General features: G+C 52.0%; 1 protein-coding gene across 5 annotated transcripts in view; it reads left to right on the top strand.

The window, feature by feature from the left end:
• Positions 1-16057, top strand: part of SNX29 (sorting nexin 29) — a 478644-nt gene that overhangs the window by 296841 nt on the left and 165746 nt on the right. The gene's annotated exons all lie outside the window — the stretch shown is intronic.

The following is a 16057-nucleotide window of genomic DNA, read 5'->3' as shown; positions in this document are numbered from 1 at the left end:
AGTGAGCCTGCGGAGTTAGCCCTGGAGCTGACACAGAGTGGAACTGCTGAGTCATGCTTCCCTGCCCGCCCTCGGCTGTGTCAAGTGGGACAGGCTGCATCCTAGAGCCAAAGTCTCCTTTCCCCGCAGCGCTTCTCCTGGAGCCGGTGAGGCTCCTGCCCTTGGAGAACCTCCAGTCCGTTGCGTGATGAGTTCTTCTTCTTGGCATAGTCAGAACGCCACACACATGTGCCCGAGGTATTTGTAGGCACTGAGTCACGGTGAGGGTCGGAGGTGGATGAGTTGTTCGGGCCAGACATTGCCTTTTTTATGTGCCAATGGCGAGGCTCTGTTTCCTTTGAGAAGAAGAGTGTTGGTGTGCAGGCTGCGTCCTTAACCGGGTTGGAGGTTCACGTGAGGCCAGGGGTTGCAGGGAAGGAGGGGTGCCCTCTTCAGAAGCTGGCTTGGAAATCCTAAAGCTGTTGCGTCATTTCCGGAACGGGGCCAGCCGAGGAGCCATCCTTCGTTGGCTGCCTGCCTGCTGTGATATGTTCCTAATAACGACACTCTATGTTTTTACACCGTCGTTATGTATCAGGTGCTATGCCTTGGGCCTCACGTTCTGTTTACAGCTCTGGATAATCAGTATCATTGGCATCCCATTGGATAGATGGAAAAACCAAGGCTCAGAGAGGCCATGTAATTTGTGTAGGGTCTCACGGTATGAGGACTGCCTGAACCCCCAGCCCATGTTGTACCCCCATGGCTTCTTTCTGAATAAAGGACATTGTCCTAAACCTCTCGATTTACCCAGTGGCAGGGTCTGGGAGATGGGACTGTATCTAAGTCTTTGTACCCCAGACCCTCACCTTACACATGGGAGGCGCACGTGTGTGGCCCAAGACCATGCAGCATTTCCCAGGGGACAATTCGTGATGCTGTCGTGATGCCTAGCGAATCCCCTTAAGTAAGAAGATACTGTGGTTGGAGGGATGGCGCTTTTCCCCAACCTGATTCTCAGGCTAGGTCCTAGGACTGTAGGCAGAAAGGAGGAACGTGCCGTCATCACTGTTTGGAAATGAATGGTAGTGAATTTCTTGTAATGGCGTTTAAGCAGAGACTAGACATTACTTGGTGACTCTGGGAGTCAGGACTCTAACAGGCAGAAAACCCAGTACAAACTGGGTTTTAACAGAAGGTGAAGTCTTGCGGTTCATGGAAACCTTAGGTGCCCACCCAGGGGTTCATCTGACCTTGGGCCAGGCAGTGTCCAGGTCAAATGATCCAATGTGGGTGTGCTCTTCTTCTCTTGCTTGTCTTTGTTTTCTTCTCTATGGTGTTTGCTCTCACGCAGGCTCGCTCGCTCGCTCTCATTTGGTTTCTGGCAGGTCCAGCTTACAACCCGTGAGCCTAGCAATTCTGATGATGAGCTTTTTTTTTTTTCCATTATCTATCTCTAAGATTCTTAGAATTGAGCCTCCCACTATCCCTGAAGCAATAGTGATACTTACTGATGGGTACCGTTGGGGCAAATGCTGACTGGGACCAGGGGTGTATGGTCAGCCGCCCAAAGCTACTTGAGCTCACAGCGGAAGAAGGGTAGTTTTCCAAGAAAACACAGGGTTGCGTTGGCTGAAGAAGAAGGGAGTGGATTCTGGGTAGAGAAAACCAGGGACCATTTCAACATGAGGGCCTCTGGCAAGAGGTCTTCGAGCATTAAATGCGGAATATTGGGGATGATCGCTTTGAAAAAACTTTTTAATCTAAGATGTAATGATCAGCTTGATTTCTTAGCCAGAAAGTGTTTGCTGCTGCTGCTGCTGCTGCTGCTTTTCTGTGTCACCTCCGTGTCCTTCTCCTTTTCTGGGATCACTATGAGGAACAGAGTCCGGCAGCCGGGAGACCTGCTCATTGCCTCCGATATGCAGTCAGAACCCTGCAGGATCCCACTGGGAGCTGGATCTCTTGTTTGTAGCTCCATTCCCCATGACAGGGCACAGACACACTGTCTCGTGGTCAGTAAGTGCTTGTAACCGTGGGCCCTGGGAGGCAAGCTCGCGGGAAACAGATTTGGGGGCCGTCTTTTCACTGCTGTGTCCCCAGTGTCTAAGACAGTGCTTGGCACCTAGTAGATGCTCTGTAAACACAGAGCATCTGTGGGAGGCAGAGTGGGAAGAGCATCATTTGAAACTGGACAGATCTGGGTTTGAATCTGGAGTTTTGGTGGACGTGATCTTGGATCCACCTGATAACGAGTGACGACAGGGGGACATGGCGGCTGCTGTCATCCCAGGTTCCTGGTGCCCAAGAGATGAGAGGCTTCATGCCCCCGCACAGTTGGGAGGGCCCAGAAGGGGTTATCTCCCCACAGCCCCTCTCCCTCCTCGAGGAAGGAATGTGTCTCAGAGTGTGATTTGAGGTGACCCTGACTGTGTGGGCCCTTGAGGGCCAGGGATCCTCCAGTAAAGAGTGTTGCTGAATCTCCCATTCCATAGCTGTTTGTGGGGAATATCTTTCTTGCCCTCCGTTAAAGGAACCCGTGCCCTCTCCCCTTCTGTGTCCACATCCCTGTGCAGCTCTGCCTGTAGTCTCCATAAGCCTCCGTTTCCTTACCTAGAAGACGAGACCGTGTCTCGAAGAGAGGTGAGTATTACAGTGGAGGGATGTTGGTAATGGGCCTTGGACCGTGGAGCATGAGACGTGTCCAGCCTGCGGTTCCAGTGCTCAGTGGAGCCCACGGAGGACCTGCATTGCGTTCAGGCCCCCCCTGACAGTATGTGAGACAGCGATGGAAAACACTTGCTGGGCCCGTGAAGCAGACACAATAGAGACCTTGGGGAGGGGAGATGTGTGTTCAAACTGTGGCCTCACCACTTGGTATTTGTATGGCCTTGAACACGTGGTAGAACTTGTCTGAGTCTAGTTTCCTCTTTGAACGGGGAATGTGATCGCTCCTTCCCATGGATTTGGTAAGACAGCCTGTCCCAAACTTCTCCAGACTCTGTGCCATTCTGCAGACTTCCAGGCCCTTGGTGAGAAAGACCAGGAGAAACAGGGTTGTTTCGCTGAAGGATGGTGTCTGTCAGGATGGGCTTGGCTCTACTGCACTGAGCAGCACCCCCAGTCCCAGTGGGGTAACACAGTGAAAGTTGTTCCCATGCTGTGTGTCCGGCATGAGCTGCCCAGGGCCAAGGGTGGGAGTGGCCTCCGGCCAGTAGTCACTCGAAATCCTGGGCCGACCTGTTCTGCAGGCACCTCAGGGAGAACGTGGCCTTGGAGCTTAGTGTGGTGGGGGCAGAGACAGCTGCAGGAGCCCAGGGCAGAGCCCCTTGCTGAGACTCGGGAATGACATCTGTCACTTCTGCCTGGCGCCCGCCGGCCAAAGCAGCCAGGTGCCTGTGCCCTGCTGAGCACAGGGAACAGGAGACACGAGGGACCAGAAGGGTGAGTGCTCCTGTCTCAGCCACAAGGACTCCTTTGTCTCTGTGTCGTTCCCATGTCAGGGCCAGCGCAGCTGTGGGCTTGTGACTTCAGTCCACGACCAGACCCGTGCTTTCTGCTAGGAGGGAGAGATATTGGAGTCCTTAGCCTCTCCTCGCCCCCAGCTGCATAGGTGTGCTGAACACATGAACTCCCTTTTACTTCTACCAGATTTGGGGGACGTGGGCGTGCTCTCACTGGGTGACTGATTGCTTGAGTCCTAGAAGGCAGAGGGAAGTCGCATTTGATGACCCCTCTGTAGGGGTTGATTGTGGGGAACCGCTGTGCTACTGTTGCTTTTATCCTCACTAAATCTGTCGTGGGGCTGCAGTGACCCAGAGGAAAAGTTACGTCCGTAGCCCTCTGTGGGAGGAAGAGGGGAGAGTGATGTTTGCACAGTGCTGCCGCGGGCCGGACTGTGTTCTTGGTGCATGCCCACAGTGTCCTGGTGGCATGGCACCGTGCCCCTTGCAGGAAAGAGAGTTCAGCTTCAGCAGTGGGACTTAGAAATGTTCAGCACTGGGGAGAAATGATAGCTGCTTCTGTTCCCCTAGTGTGGCCCCAGGATCAGACCCAGTCTGTCTGCCTCTAAATTGCATGCTTTCTGTTGGTTTGTTTTCTAAACCATTCTACCCTGTTTTTGTATCCTGATGATCCTGGGACCTCAAGAAATGTTACCAGTACACACATTTTCGTGTGTGACCAGGAGCTACAAGAGTCAGAATCCTAGTTGGGGCACTGGCGATTGAGCCATCATTGTGTAGGAGCTCCGGTCCTAGTGGCCCTGGGACATAAGTGCTTTTTGGTCAGCATTTTAATGACGCAGAAGTTGAGGCCCAGAGAAGCTGAGTGACTTGTCCAAGGTCACCTGGCAAGTCACTGGCAGGTGGGGTTCCCCATCCTGGATGTCCAGCTCCAAGTACATCCTCCAAACCACTGTTCCACACTGCCTCCTTCAACGTGAGCCTGACCTTCCTTCCATACAGGTGTCTGTGTCCCCAGCTCACTGCTCGGCAGGGCAATGGTTACCCGAAGGGGGCCCCTCTTGTTTGAGGCGAGTGCTGTGCGGTACGAGAAAGGGACTCTCTGGGGAGAAAAACATTTTTTTGATGCTCATAAAATGTAATGTTTTTCATTTACTGTCTTTGTTTTGAAACTTGGGCATAATATATTGAGCCATGTCTGAAATATTCAGGAGGTCTCTGTATTCCTTCTGATGGAGCATGATTAAGAATGCATGCTGGCCTCCCTTCCCTTCTAGAAGACATTGGAATATGACAAAGAGCCATATAATTTCAGAATTTACATCTTTATATGAAATTCTGTGCTTTCCAGCACTGCACAATAAATGTAAAAGCAACACTCCAGGGTGAAATAATTTCTGAAGAAACCTCTGGAATGGGGAGCGGGTGTTGGGTACGGGGTATTCTATAGCTTCCTGGGTCTGGCGACCAATTCTGTGGAATAAGAAGCAGCTGTGCCCTGGTGAGCGCCTCCACGTGCCACCGTGGGTGCTCTGAAGTCTGTTCCTGTCCTGCTAGGTTGTCCCAGCAGCCCTGCGTGCTCTGTGACAGATGGCCACTCCGCAGCTGAGGAGACCGAGTGCAGGGTGCAGGGGCTTGGCGGTGGGGCCTGGGTTTTACCTGGTTTTCCTGCCTTCTGCTCCCTAACCTCCTCCCACCCTACAAGCTTCAGCTTGGTGGAACTTCTGGAATGCTCCGCTGGGCCTGGGCTGAGTCGGGCCTCCCCTCCTTGTTCCCGCTGCGCCACTGGCCACACTGTGTGGGGACTGTCGGAGTCCGAGTCCCGCGGAGAAGGGAGCTCCCTGAGGGTCCCTGCTGATGCCCAGCACCCAGGACAGCACCTGGCACACCCACGAAGGGCCAGAGACGCAAATGTAGGGACGCACACCGGACCTCAGGAGGATCTTTGTAGAACACTGACCCCAGAGCTGCGAGAGAGTGTACGTACCCCGTGGTAGTCAGGAGCACGGGCTCTGAGCTCTGATCCCAAGTTCTCTGTTGGTCGGTCTTGACGAGCACTTAGCCCCTGTAAGCATCCAGGTGCTCACCGGTTCTGGGCCCGGTAGCTGCCATGTGGAATCCCCCCGCGCAGGGGTTTTATCCTTTCGGTGGGCCGCTGTATCCGCAGTGCTGAGTTACAGGCCTTGGGGGAGGGTAGATGCGCCGCGGAAACTTGTCGAACGGATGAGTCCGAGCGTTCTCAGCTCCAGCAGAGGGGTTTTCAAAGAAGGGACTGTGCTGTGCCTGGGCTTCCCGTGCTCTCCGTGCATGGGCCGGTGATGGTGGGTAATGCTGAGAACTGGGTTGGCGCAGAGCACGTGCCCGGTGGATGCTCCCTCCTCCTGATGAGGGCTTCCCCTTCTCCTCCTCCACTGCCTTCCCTGCCCTCCCTGCGGGCTGGGGAAGCTTTCTGTGCTGGGAGGTGGGTGAGGCCACCGGCCCGCTGCCTTCCCACTCTGCGATCCTCGGAATCAATAGTCTCCGTGAGCCAGCCTATGCTAGTGATGCTTTTGAAAGGAGAGGCCAGCAAAGCTTTCTAAAGTAATTCGTGACCCATTTTCACAAGCTCAGCCAAACACAGTGTGTTGTACTCGTAATGGGTTATAATTACAACCATTGTGTGACGCCCGGTAAACTGCATTATCTCCCGTGTTAGCAGAAGGGAGACTTTGTCCTCCCCTCCACCGTTGACCCTCCTGTAACTGATCCGGCAAAGAAAAGCCCGGAAGTGTCAGGTTTTGTTGCTGACTTTGGCAGTGATAGCAAGTAAGATGTGTGGAGATGGGTGAGATCCTGTGCTTGGTTCCAGGACTGTGAACTGTGTGGGAGACAGCCTTGTCTGCTGGGTGCACGAAGGCTGGCCATGGCATGGCCACACCACCTTCTGCGGGAGCTCTTTGTAACAAAAAGAATGTGGATCTGTGTGTTAGCTATCGCAATAACCTCTCGGTGATTGTGGGCAAGAATTCTAGATTCTTCGGCTCTCATCTTCCTCCCCTGTGAAATGGGAACAACGGTAGCACCTGGCAGAATGTGTAAGGCCACTATGTACAGTTGTGCAGGTTGTTCACTGCATAAGACTCACTGTCCAGTAAGAGCTGTATCCAATCCATGCCCCACTCACTGAGCTTAGGCCCTGTGAGGCTGTAATTACCCAGACTGCACACCTTTTGCACAAATAATCATTTGTGCAAAAGATCCTCTATCTGTGGCCCTGCAGATGTTTGATCTGTATTAAGTGTTCAGAAAACAGCAGCTGCTGTAGCTACTGCTGATTCATCCTTTATGGAGACGATGTATGAATGGATCACAGGAGCTGGGGAGGGTGGTAGACTGAGATTGGAGTTAAGCTTTGAAGGGTAGATGGAGTTTTAGGAGGTGTGTGGGGGGAGGGAGTTGGAGGAGGAGCCCATAGTCCCATTTGGTCGGTGTCAGTCTTTCCCTTGAAATGTTTCCTCCTCTCCCCTTCCCACCTCATCCCTCCTTCTACCTCATCCCACCTTCCATTGCTTGAATCCTATGTCAGGGAAATGAACGGGAGGCCGCTGAACGCTCTTAGTAAATTTTGGGTTCTGGAGAAATTTCAGAGTAGACCAAAATGGTGTTCCATCTCTCCCTGCGCCCATTCCAGGCCCCGCCCCCCAGCTCCTCTCCAGTACCAGTCCTTCTGTGTGCTAGCCCTCCTCTGCCCCCTCCTCCGTGTCATCTTGAGGTCACTTGCAGATGTAGTGTCACTGTGTTTGTCAACGTCGTTGACAGGTGTCAGGCTGAACAGCGTGTGATCTGGGTTGGGGCTTTGAGGGGGAGCTGTGGGAGTATCAGCTTGGGAGTGGGGTGGAGAGCAAGACAGGCAGTGGGGCTGTCGGGTTTGTCCAGGTGGGAGATGGGGATGCTTCTGACCCAAGGCTCGGCTCGCCGGTTGGAGAAGAGGGAGCGGACCTGAGAGAGGTCAGCTCTGTACATGGTCCAGGGCCGGGGGCACGGATGCTTCTGTTGGCGCCTGGTTCACAGCACACAACGCCTGTGACGGCGTGGAGTTCTTCGTGTGCGTGGTGCTCTGAGCTAAGCATGTCTTACATCTGAACTCCCTTCGATCTCATAGAAGCCCTGTGAGATGTATACTGTTAGCAACCTTGTTTTATGGATGAGAAACTGAGGCCCAGAGAGGTAAGAGCGATTTGGCTGTAGCCTCTGCTAGGAAGGGGGTGGCGGGCTCCTGACCCCAGGCACACACGTGGACACCGTGCCGGGCGGCCTCCCTGCAGAGGCTCCAGCAGGAGGGGGACAGGGGACCGGACCTGTTGGACAGCCTCGCAGCTGCATCACGCCTGTGTTGCTCTTGTGTGAACGCGTCTTTCACAGACGGCTGGAGCTCAGGGTTTTGTTTCGCTCTTTCCTTTTTTTTCTTCTCTTGTCATTGCTCATTTGTCTCAACCGCTGGGAAGGTGTTGGCTGCACCTTGATAATCACGCTTCCTGTATATCCTGCCTTTGCTCTTTAAGGGCCATTAGCAAAGGCAGGAGAGGAAAGGTGTTATCTAGGCTGTTCACGGCTGCTGCTCGGCGTGACCTTTCTGCACGGCTTTGCCGCGTGTATTCTCCGAAAGGTCACGTGTCAGGAGAACCGAGGACCAGCACTGGGGACTGGGAGCCAGCAGCTCCTTGCCGGGGCTGTCACAGTTACCGGAACATCTGTTTCTCAGAGGCATCCCATTATTAATTGAGCTGTTGTTTGTTCTGGGTGTTTCTTCCCCCCATTAAATCGTAATCCCAGCCAAATGTTTGCAAGTGTTACTTCTCTCAAGCTCGGCAGTTCGGAACACAGGGGCGCACTACAGAGGCGATTAAGGGAGGCTCTTTCAAGTTGAACTTATCAGCAGGGTTGCCTTACAAGCCTCTACTTATCTCCAAGCCCACAAAGCCCTATCTCCGTGGCACCTGAAGATGGGTCTTTCTCAGGCTTTGGCTGAGCGTGTCACTTGACAGCTTTATGATGTGATGTCGAGGGGGACAAGCCCTGTGTTCGCAGAGCTGCTGCCTCATCAGGGGTGGGGAGGGTCGTGGGGAGCCTGAGCAGCTCCTGGGCTCAGCACCCCCCCCACCCCACTCCATCCTCTGCCCAGCAGGATCACAGCAAAAGCTGCCTGGAATGAAGGAGGAAACTGGAGAGGCTCGGAAGACAGGAGGCTCAGGGTCATGAGCTTTGGGGTTACTGACCCCCCCACCCCTCCTGGGGTTACTGATCCCCCCCACCCCTCCTTATAGACTTTGGACAATTGCTTGCCCTTTCTGAACCTTGGTGTCGTCTTCTGTGAAATGGGCATAGAGCTGTACTTCCCAGATTGTAGTATGTGCAAATGAGGAGAGGTCCTGGAACGCACCTGACCCTAGAAAGGGCTTGTCGTGGTTACCGAAGGATTGTTCACCAGGGTCGGCCCTGGGGAGCTCCCGAACTCTTTCTTTGCTCCTGATGATGCACCTGAACGATGAGGGACAGTGTCCTTATTTGACAAAGAAGATAGTATGAATCAGAGATGTGAAAATGCCTACTCACGGTCACACAGCATGGAGTAGACGGATCCTGGATTGGGCCTCCAGACCCCTTGTTTTTCTGTACCCTGTCCTGATTATGACTGTCCGGAAGTAATACCTGACAGTTCCTTGGGATGTCTTCATATTGAAATTGTCACCTAGAAACTGGTTTCCAAAATGTCTTCACATGAAATAAAAACCACTTTGTAGAAGGCCCCTCCTGGTGCCTGCATACTGCCAGAATGTTCTCTGGGCTTTTCTCCTTTGGACCCTGAATGCCACAGTAGGGCCTGCCTTAGCAGAGGTTCTTGCTTGTTCTGGGGACTGAAGGTGGGTGTCTGTACAAACAGCCTGGGGCTGGGCCTGTGGAGGCTCTGAGGGCCATGGGAGCAGTCGGAGCCCAGACGGCTGTATTCCGCTGCCCACTGGTGGCAGCCGCCCCCTGTAGGGTTGACAAGACCTTTTCGTCGGTGTGTCTCTGCTCACATGCATGCACACCCGTGTACCTGCAGTGTTGCCCTATCCTCGGGGGTGTGTGCACCTGTGTGTGTGACTGTCGCTTTCCTGGTGTGTGTGTACGTTACTGTGTGCACCAGTGTATGGGTGACCGTGCATTGTCCTGGGGGTGGGGGAGGGAGTGTGCTGGTGTTCCTCGCCTGGGGCAGTGCTGAGTCCTTGAGCCTAGGTTGGTCAGCCCTGGCAGGCCCCGTGCCGTTGAGACAGTGGCTCAGCATCCTGGTGGTGGTGGGTGGAGAGGCCTGGTAGAGAGTCGGAAACATGGCCTCGGAACTTTGACTCTTGCTTGCAGTGTGGCTGGGGGAAGGTGCTTATTAGCCTTTCTGGGGCTCCGTTTCCTCAGCTGTGATATGAGGCAAAGGAAGAGCATTCACCTGCTGGGGAGCCTCAGTAGGGCTTCCTGGGGAGAGTGGGGAGCAGCCCTGGGGCAGAGGAAGTACCGTTGTTCTCTTCCTCTCCGAGCCTAGGCTTCCTCTCACTCCAAGCGGTCCCAGTATTTCCCTCGCTGGGTGATTTATCCATCACCCGAGGGGTTGAGTGATGGAAAGAGTATGGGGTTTGGAGCCAGGAAAACCGGGATCAGATCTCAGCTGTCACTCATGAACTCTGTGGCCTGAGACTTCCTCAGCCCCCGAACCTCACCTTCCTCCCCTGGGAGATGGGCAGGGTCAGGAACCATAGGACAGGGTCAGCCTACCAGGGTCAGAGAGGGCCATGGCCGTGAGAACTTTTCCAGGACTTCTGAGACCTGTGTGTCCTGGGCTGGGGGTGGATACTCAGTATTTTACTTACTTTTCCTAATTGTCTTAGTTTTCCAGTCCAGATTGACACTATACAAGAACACGATGTACATCCATCTAAAGGAAGGACAGATATTGATAGCATCGGTGCTATCTCGCTTTTTAAAAAATCTCTCAAGTCTTAAAACGATCCTATTTTGGCTTTCTTTTTTCATCATCATTCGTCACGGTTTCTGATAATTACCCTAAGACGTCGTTTCAAATACAGCATCTGTGTTGTAGATGGAGGCCTTTCAAACTACCGGCGATGAAGAGCTGGGTCTTTAAAAACATTTAAAACATTTAAAAACATTTCCATGTCATTGCAGACTGACATGTACAATTAAAAAAAAAATCTAGAAAAACCATGGAACTCGTGGATTTCGTAGCAGTATGAAATTGTGGTAAATGTTTGTAGATATTTACTGTCAACTCCTGTTCGTCCTTTGTCCCAGATTGGTAGCTCCGCCCACTGTCTGCATCTTGGCACGCCCGCCCCCCCTTAGCCTGGCTGCAGATGGGCCGCACCGTTCCAAGCGTCCCGCTGCACGGCTGCTGTCTGTTGTCAGCCCGTGGCTTGAGGTAGTTTGTCTCTGGCTTGTAGCTTTGTTCATCTCAGTGAGAAGTTGGAAGCAGACAGCTGACAAGTGGAGAAGCTTCTGTGACATCACTGTTTTGCAAACTTGCAAAACCCAAATAACTTTTCCATAACTTGGGGACTAGCCTACCTACACGTCATAGCTTAGCATGTGCAATGCTTCCCCTTGGTCTGTTCAGGTGACTCCCAGATCTAAGTGAATCGTGGCCAGTGGGTCTTTTAAAAGCATTTCTTTGGATTCCCTGCCCCACAGAGTCAGCTTTTGAGAGTGAGGACCGGAAATCTGTATTTTTCGAAAGCCCTCCAAGTGGCCAATGATGAGCTCGTTTGGGGAGCCACTGGTCCACACTGCACTACTTGCCTTCGCTCTGAGGGGTACACTCATCTCCTTAAGCCCCGAAGGGCTCAGCTTGTCTCCCGTAGCCCAGGATGGCGTGCAGAGAGCATAGACCGTGGCCATCGCACCCCGCCACTTCCTGACTCCCATACCTCAGTCTCACAACCTGGCGCCTCGGAGCCCCAAGGCTCATCCTTAGGGAGACAGGCCCAGCCTGCGGGAGGGATACGAGTGAGGGTCCTGTGAGTGGACAGATAGAATCCCGGGAATAAAGGGCTGGAGCGCAGTTGGTGCCCGGAAGTGGATTAAGAAAGATGGGCACTGACAGGGCCTTAGTCTTTACCTGGTGCCGTGTCCTCATCACAGGAAGAGGTTCTCCACTCCTCCCTGCAGCTTACGTATGTGACACCAAAGAGCAGCCTCTGCATTTTATAAGGCTTAACGATGCCGAGACCTCGACGTGAATGTTCTCGCGTGATTTGGGGCATGTGACCAGAAGGACCTCACTTGCCGTTAGAATTTGGGGGTTGTCTTGGTCTAGTTAATCAGGGAAGTGTCTAATTAGGTAGCTGAGGGAGGGAGTAGCATGATTTGCTTGAATGTGATTAGATAGAATGTTCCGATATCAAAGGAAATGCTAGAGGCTTTTTTTTTTAAATTTATAATTCTTTCGTGATTTGGCAGGTAATTATGATAATTCCTGGGATTTTCACAGACTTAAAAGCCTTTTTCACAGCCACATTATTTTTGGAAATCGTCTTCTCTGATGCTCCAGCTGGAATGGATTGCTCAGTCTTCTGAACTTCCAAAGCTTTCGTCTTCCAAAGCCCAACTCAAATGTCACCTTCCCGATGACGCTTTCCCTCATCGCTTATGCCAGGGATTCCAAGTCTGTGTCCTCCAGGGGCCAGGTCTCTGATCACCTGGGAGTGGCTGCCTGAGCGTATCTTTGAGGAAGGAGTGCAGCAAGCGACTAGTGATGTCTGCCACGGACCAGAGGTGGGAGAGAGGGGGGTGAGTCCGATCAATTTTCCTGATCCCATGTGGCTGAGCATTTAGGTGGGTTCCAGCCATTTGGAGCTAAACCAGTGCTTTGGGCACAGATGCAAGTGGAGGGGCTGGGTAATTCCCCAACAGAGATTTGCCAAGTCACAGGGGAGTGATTTTAAAAGTTTGATCGATGTTGCCAAACAGCCTGTGACTTAGAAGGGTCAGAGGTCTACTGTCTTCTCTCCAAACTCGGAAAGTGACTGAGAAGCACCAGGGTCATGAGCTGTGCACTTGGAGAGGCTGCCTCTCCCAAGGGCCCTGGGCATCATGCGAGGGGCTGGGGGCCGGGGCTGGGTGGAGCTGCCAAGGCTGAGGGGAGAAGTGAGGGACTCCTGAGTGTTCTGTCTTGGGGGAGGCCTTCCATGATGTCCTGTCCTCTTTCCAGTTCTCCTCTCTTAGTACGCTCTAAGTTTTGTCTCTAGGAGCTAAACCCCATGATTTGCCTGCCCTGCTCCCCCACCCCCAACCAGGCCTGGCGTATGGTTAGCAACTCTCTTGGTGACATTTCCTCACTGGGGGACAATGAGTCTGTCTCCACAGCGGAGTTTAGGCACCTGTGGCCCCTTTCCATCTGGCTGCTATAGACATCCCTGTCCTCTACTCCCCTTTGACGTGATCGCCCACCCTGTACACCCAGCTCTCCTTCACCGAGCACTTGCCACACCCAGACCCAGTGCCCAGCCAGTTAGGTGCAGCCGCTCATGTCGGGCGCACAGTGGCCCCATGCCCCAGCTAGGGTTTTGAATCCCCATTTTGTAGGAGAATGGCTCTAGGCTCTCCAAGGTTGAGAGACTAGTGCCAGAGCCAGCTGTAAGTGATCGAGTGCAGGCCTATCTTGCACCAGAATCTGAGCCCTTAACTGCCTGTCTCAGCTGCTCCCCTACCCCAGCCCCGGCAACCTCTGGGCCTTTGCACCTGCAGTTTCCTCTGCTGGATATGCCTTTCTCTCTCCCATCTCAGGGTGACCTCCTAGAGCTCACCACGTTTGTGGGACATAGAAGACCTGTGTCTGAGTGACTTTACATGCGGGGGCAGGGGCAGGTGATGGGGTCAGAGAGGTGGGTGATCATGAGGGTGTTTGGGTTTTACTTATCCTTAGGACAGTGGGAAGCAGTGAAGGTTTTAAACAGCAGGTGATGATACCAGATGTTGCTTTGGGAAGATCATTTCATCTGCTTGGCCAAGAATGGACTGAAGGGTAGGTAGTGTCTGTCTGTCTGTCCCACTCTCTGCGACTCTCTGTGGCTGCTGAAAACAAGGACTGGTCAGGCAAGACCTGTAAGTGCCCCCAGAGCCTAGCAGCATCTCCAGCCAGCAGTGGTGGGGCTGCCTGCCTTTGTTTCTATAATCTCTACTTCCTTTTCTGAGGCTCTCAGAGTCTTGAATCCATTTCTGGTTACACTAGACTTGGGAGGAGTTATTCAAGGAACAGTAAGCTCAGCATGGTTTATGTAAGATCAAAGCTGTTGGTCTCAATGGCTGTCTGTAGGGGTATCTAATCTAGAAACTCAGTTTCAGAGTCTTGCTGAGTAACAATGAATATTGCAGTTTTAATGGTTACTTGGAATTATTTCATCAATTTATCTCCTTCCTTCCATTGGATCCCCAGCCCAGCCCCCTATTTTCCAGTGAAAGGAAAGCTTTGTCGGACGTGGTCAAGTCACTCTTTGGCTGCAAAAGAGAACCAGGGTTTTGACAGCTCATGATAAATACCATTGCAGGCTGGGATGTTTCGATGTTTTATGCATTTATGGAAAATCGTTTTAACACTCTGGCTTCCGCTGCAAAACAAAGAAAAACAAAAACAAAGCAAACCGTTAGCTTTGCTTTGGAAATGCCGGTGGCATTTGTTGAAAGCTCTGTCTCGTGGGGGTCCAGTAGCAGACATTCAGCACTAATACTGGCAGCGGTGTGTTTCCTGCTTGCCGTGTGGTAAAAGGATTCTCTGCCCCGGGGAGGCTCATGGCGGATTTGGGTGGTTTCTGTGTGAAGGATCCGCATGGGCCTTATTAGGAATATTGTACTTGCTTGCGAAAGACCCGAAGAAGATCGTCTTAAGCTTTTCCAATACAAAAGGAATAACACAACTGGGAAATATTAATTTGAGGTCTGTACCAAAAGCTGGTAAAAAAACTCAAGTGACTTATTCTGCCGTTGTTAATTGCACGGTACTTGGAAGATCTTCTGTTTTGTTCTCACTTAGCATTTCACATGGGTTTGAAAGAGGTGGGCAGCTGGGGGGTGGGGGGCTGCCACGAACAGGGTGGAGATTCACAGAGCAAGCTGCAGGAAGCCTCAGGATGTGATTGGGAGCCCCGTGCATTTTGTGCTGATAGTACCACAGCTGCCTTTAGTTTCAGGTGAAGAATTTTCACTCCTTAAAGGGCCCCAGTGGTTCTACCCACTGATAAATGGAAGAGTGTTCATTATCGGCAAACTAAAAAGTAAGGAAAAGTAGAAAAAAATGCCAAGAAAATCTGTCCCTTGACTATTGTTAATATCTTGTGTATTTCCTTTTATGCCTTTTACCTTGTATATAACATATCATCAAAAAAAAAAAAAAAAGGAGCCCCTCCCTTTACTCCTCCTGAGGCCCCAAGACTTAGGTTAATGATCTTTTCTTTTCCCACAAAACGTCTCCTTATACCCCTTCTTGATTCTGACATTATGTTTTAGATTTCATATGTAGTCCTTATTATAAGGCGTCTGATACTAGGTTTGTCTTAAATAGAATATAAAGGAGAGGTGGTCTCTTGGGAAAAGCAGCGGGGACAGGGCTGGGGAGACTCTCTTGACCTCTAAATTCTTGAGGGATTCTCTTTAAGATGGTAGCAAGGTTCTTGCAAGGTTCCTGAAGAGCATGACAAGATGACATCTCACATCTCTCCAAAATGTTTAAATAAATTGTAGTCGAATTCGATCTTAAGCCACAACAAGATCACTCATGTAATCAGAGAAATTACTCTGTTTTGCCCATATAGGGTATCATTGGTCTTTCCGTAAGTTGATAGGTGGAAAGACTTGGGGTCCATTTTGTACATCAGTGATAGACTGCTTTATGCCGGCCTCTTCTTATTCCATTCGGATGAGCCAAAAGTATTGAATAAATGTGCCCAAATTCGAGGGCTTACAGCAGGCCCGAGCGGGCTGCACGTGGGCAAGGTGTAAGGGGTAGAATTGTGACGTCTGGCCCGGTGGTCGAGAGCCAGGTCCCCGGAGTCAGCCCTCCATTGGCGGTATGACCTTGAGCTAGCTGCTGCTACTCTGACGTCGTTGCCCTTGTGTAAGGCAGGAATACCAGCACCTGCCTCAGGAGCAGCATCTTGAAGATGCGGGGAGCACTCGGAAGGGATGTCCCTGGCAAAGATGAGGCGGTGACCGAGGGCTCATTATGCCGCTGCAGCAGGCTCTGTCACCATCACTGTCACCATTGCCATGAGGCTCTTGCTCTGTGTTCCCAGTTTGCAGAACCGAGGTCCTGAGGAACAGAAGCATGCCATTAGCTGAGTAATTCTTGGCAGGCACAACTCAGATGAGGAAGAGAGCCTTTGCTAGAGAAGTGTCCATGAAGGATAAAAACCGAAGGCCCCAAATGGCCTGGTAGGGACCTCTCCTGACCATGAACTTCAGACCATTGGTTCTATAGTATTCACATCAACCCAGTCACAGATATATTTGGCCTAGAGCCAGGTTTGCACAGTTCATAGGTAAGCAGTATTGTGTCTCCCGCCCGGACAGCTTCCTGCGGCCTCGCTGATGACTGG

Source organism: Mustela nivalis (assembly GCF_964662115.1).
Source record: "Mustela nivalis genome assembly, chromosome: 19".
Lineage (NCBI taxonomy): Eukaryota > Metazoa > Chordata > Mammalia > Carnivora > Mustelidae > Mustela > Mustela nivalis.
The sequence above is the reverse complement of the archived record's forward strand: the minus strand, read 5'-3'. Positions and strand labels throughout refer to the sequence as shown.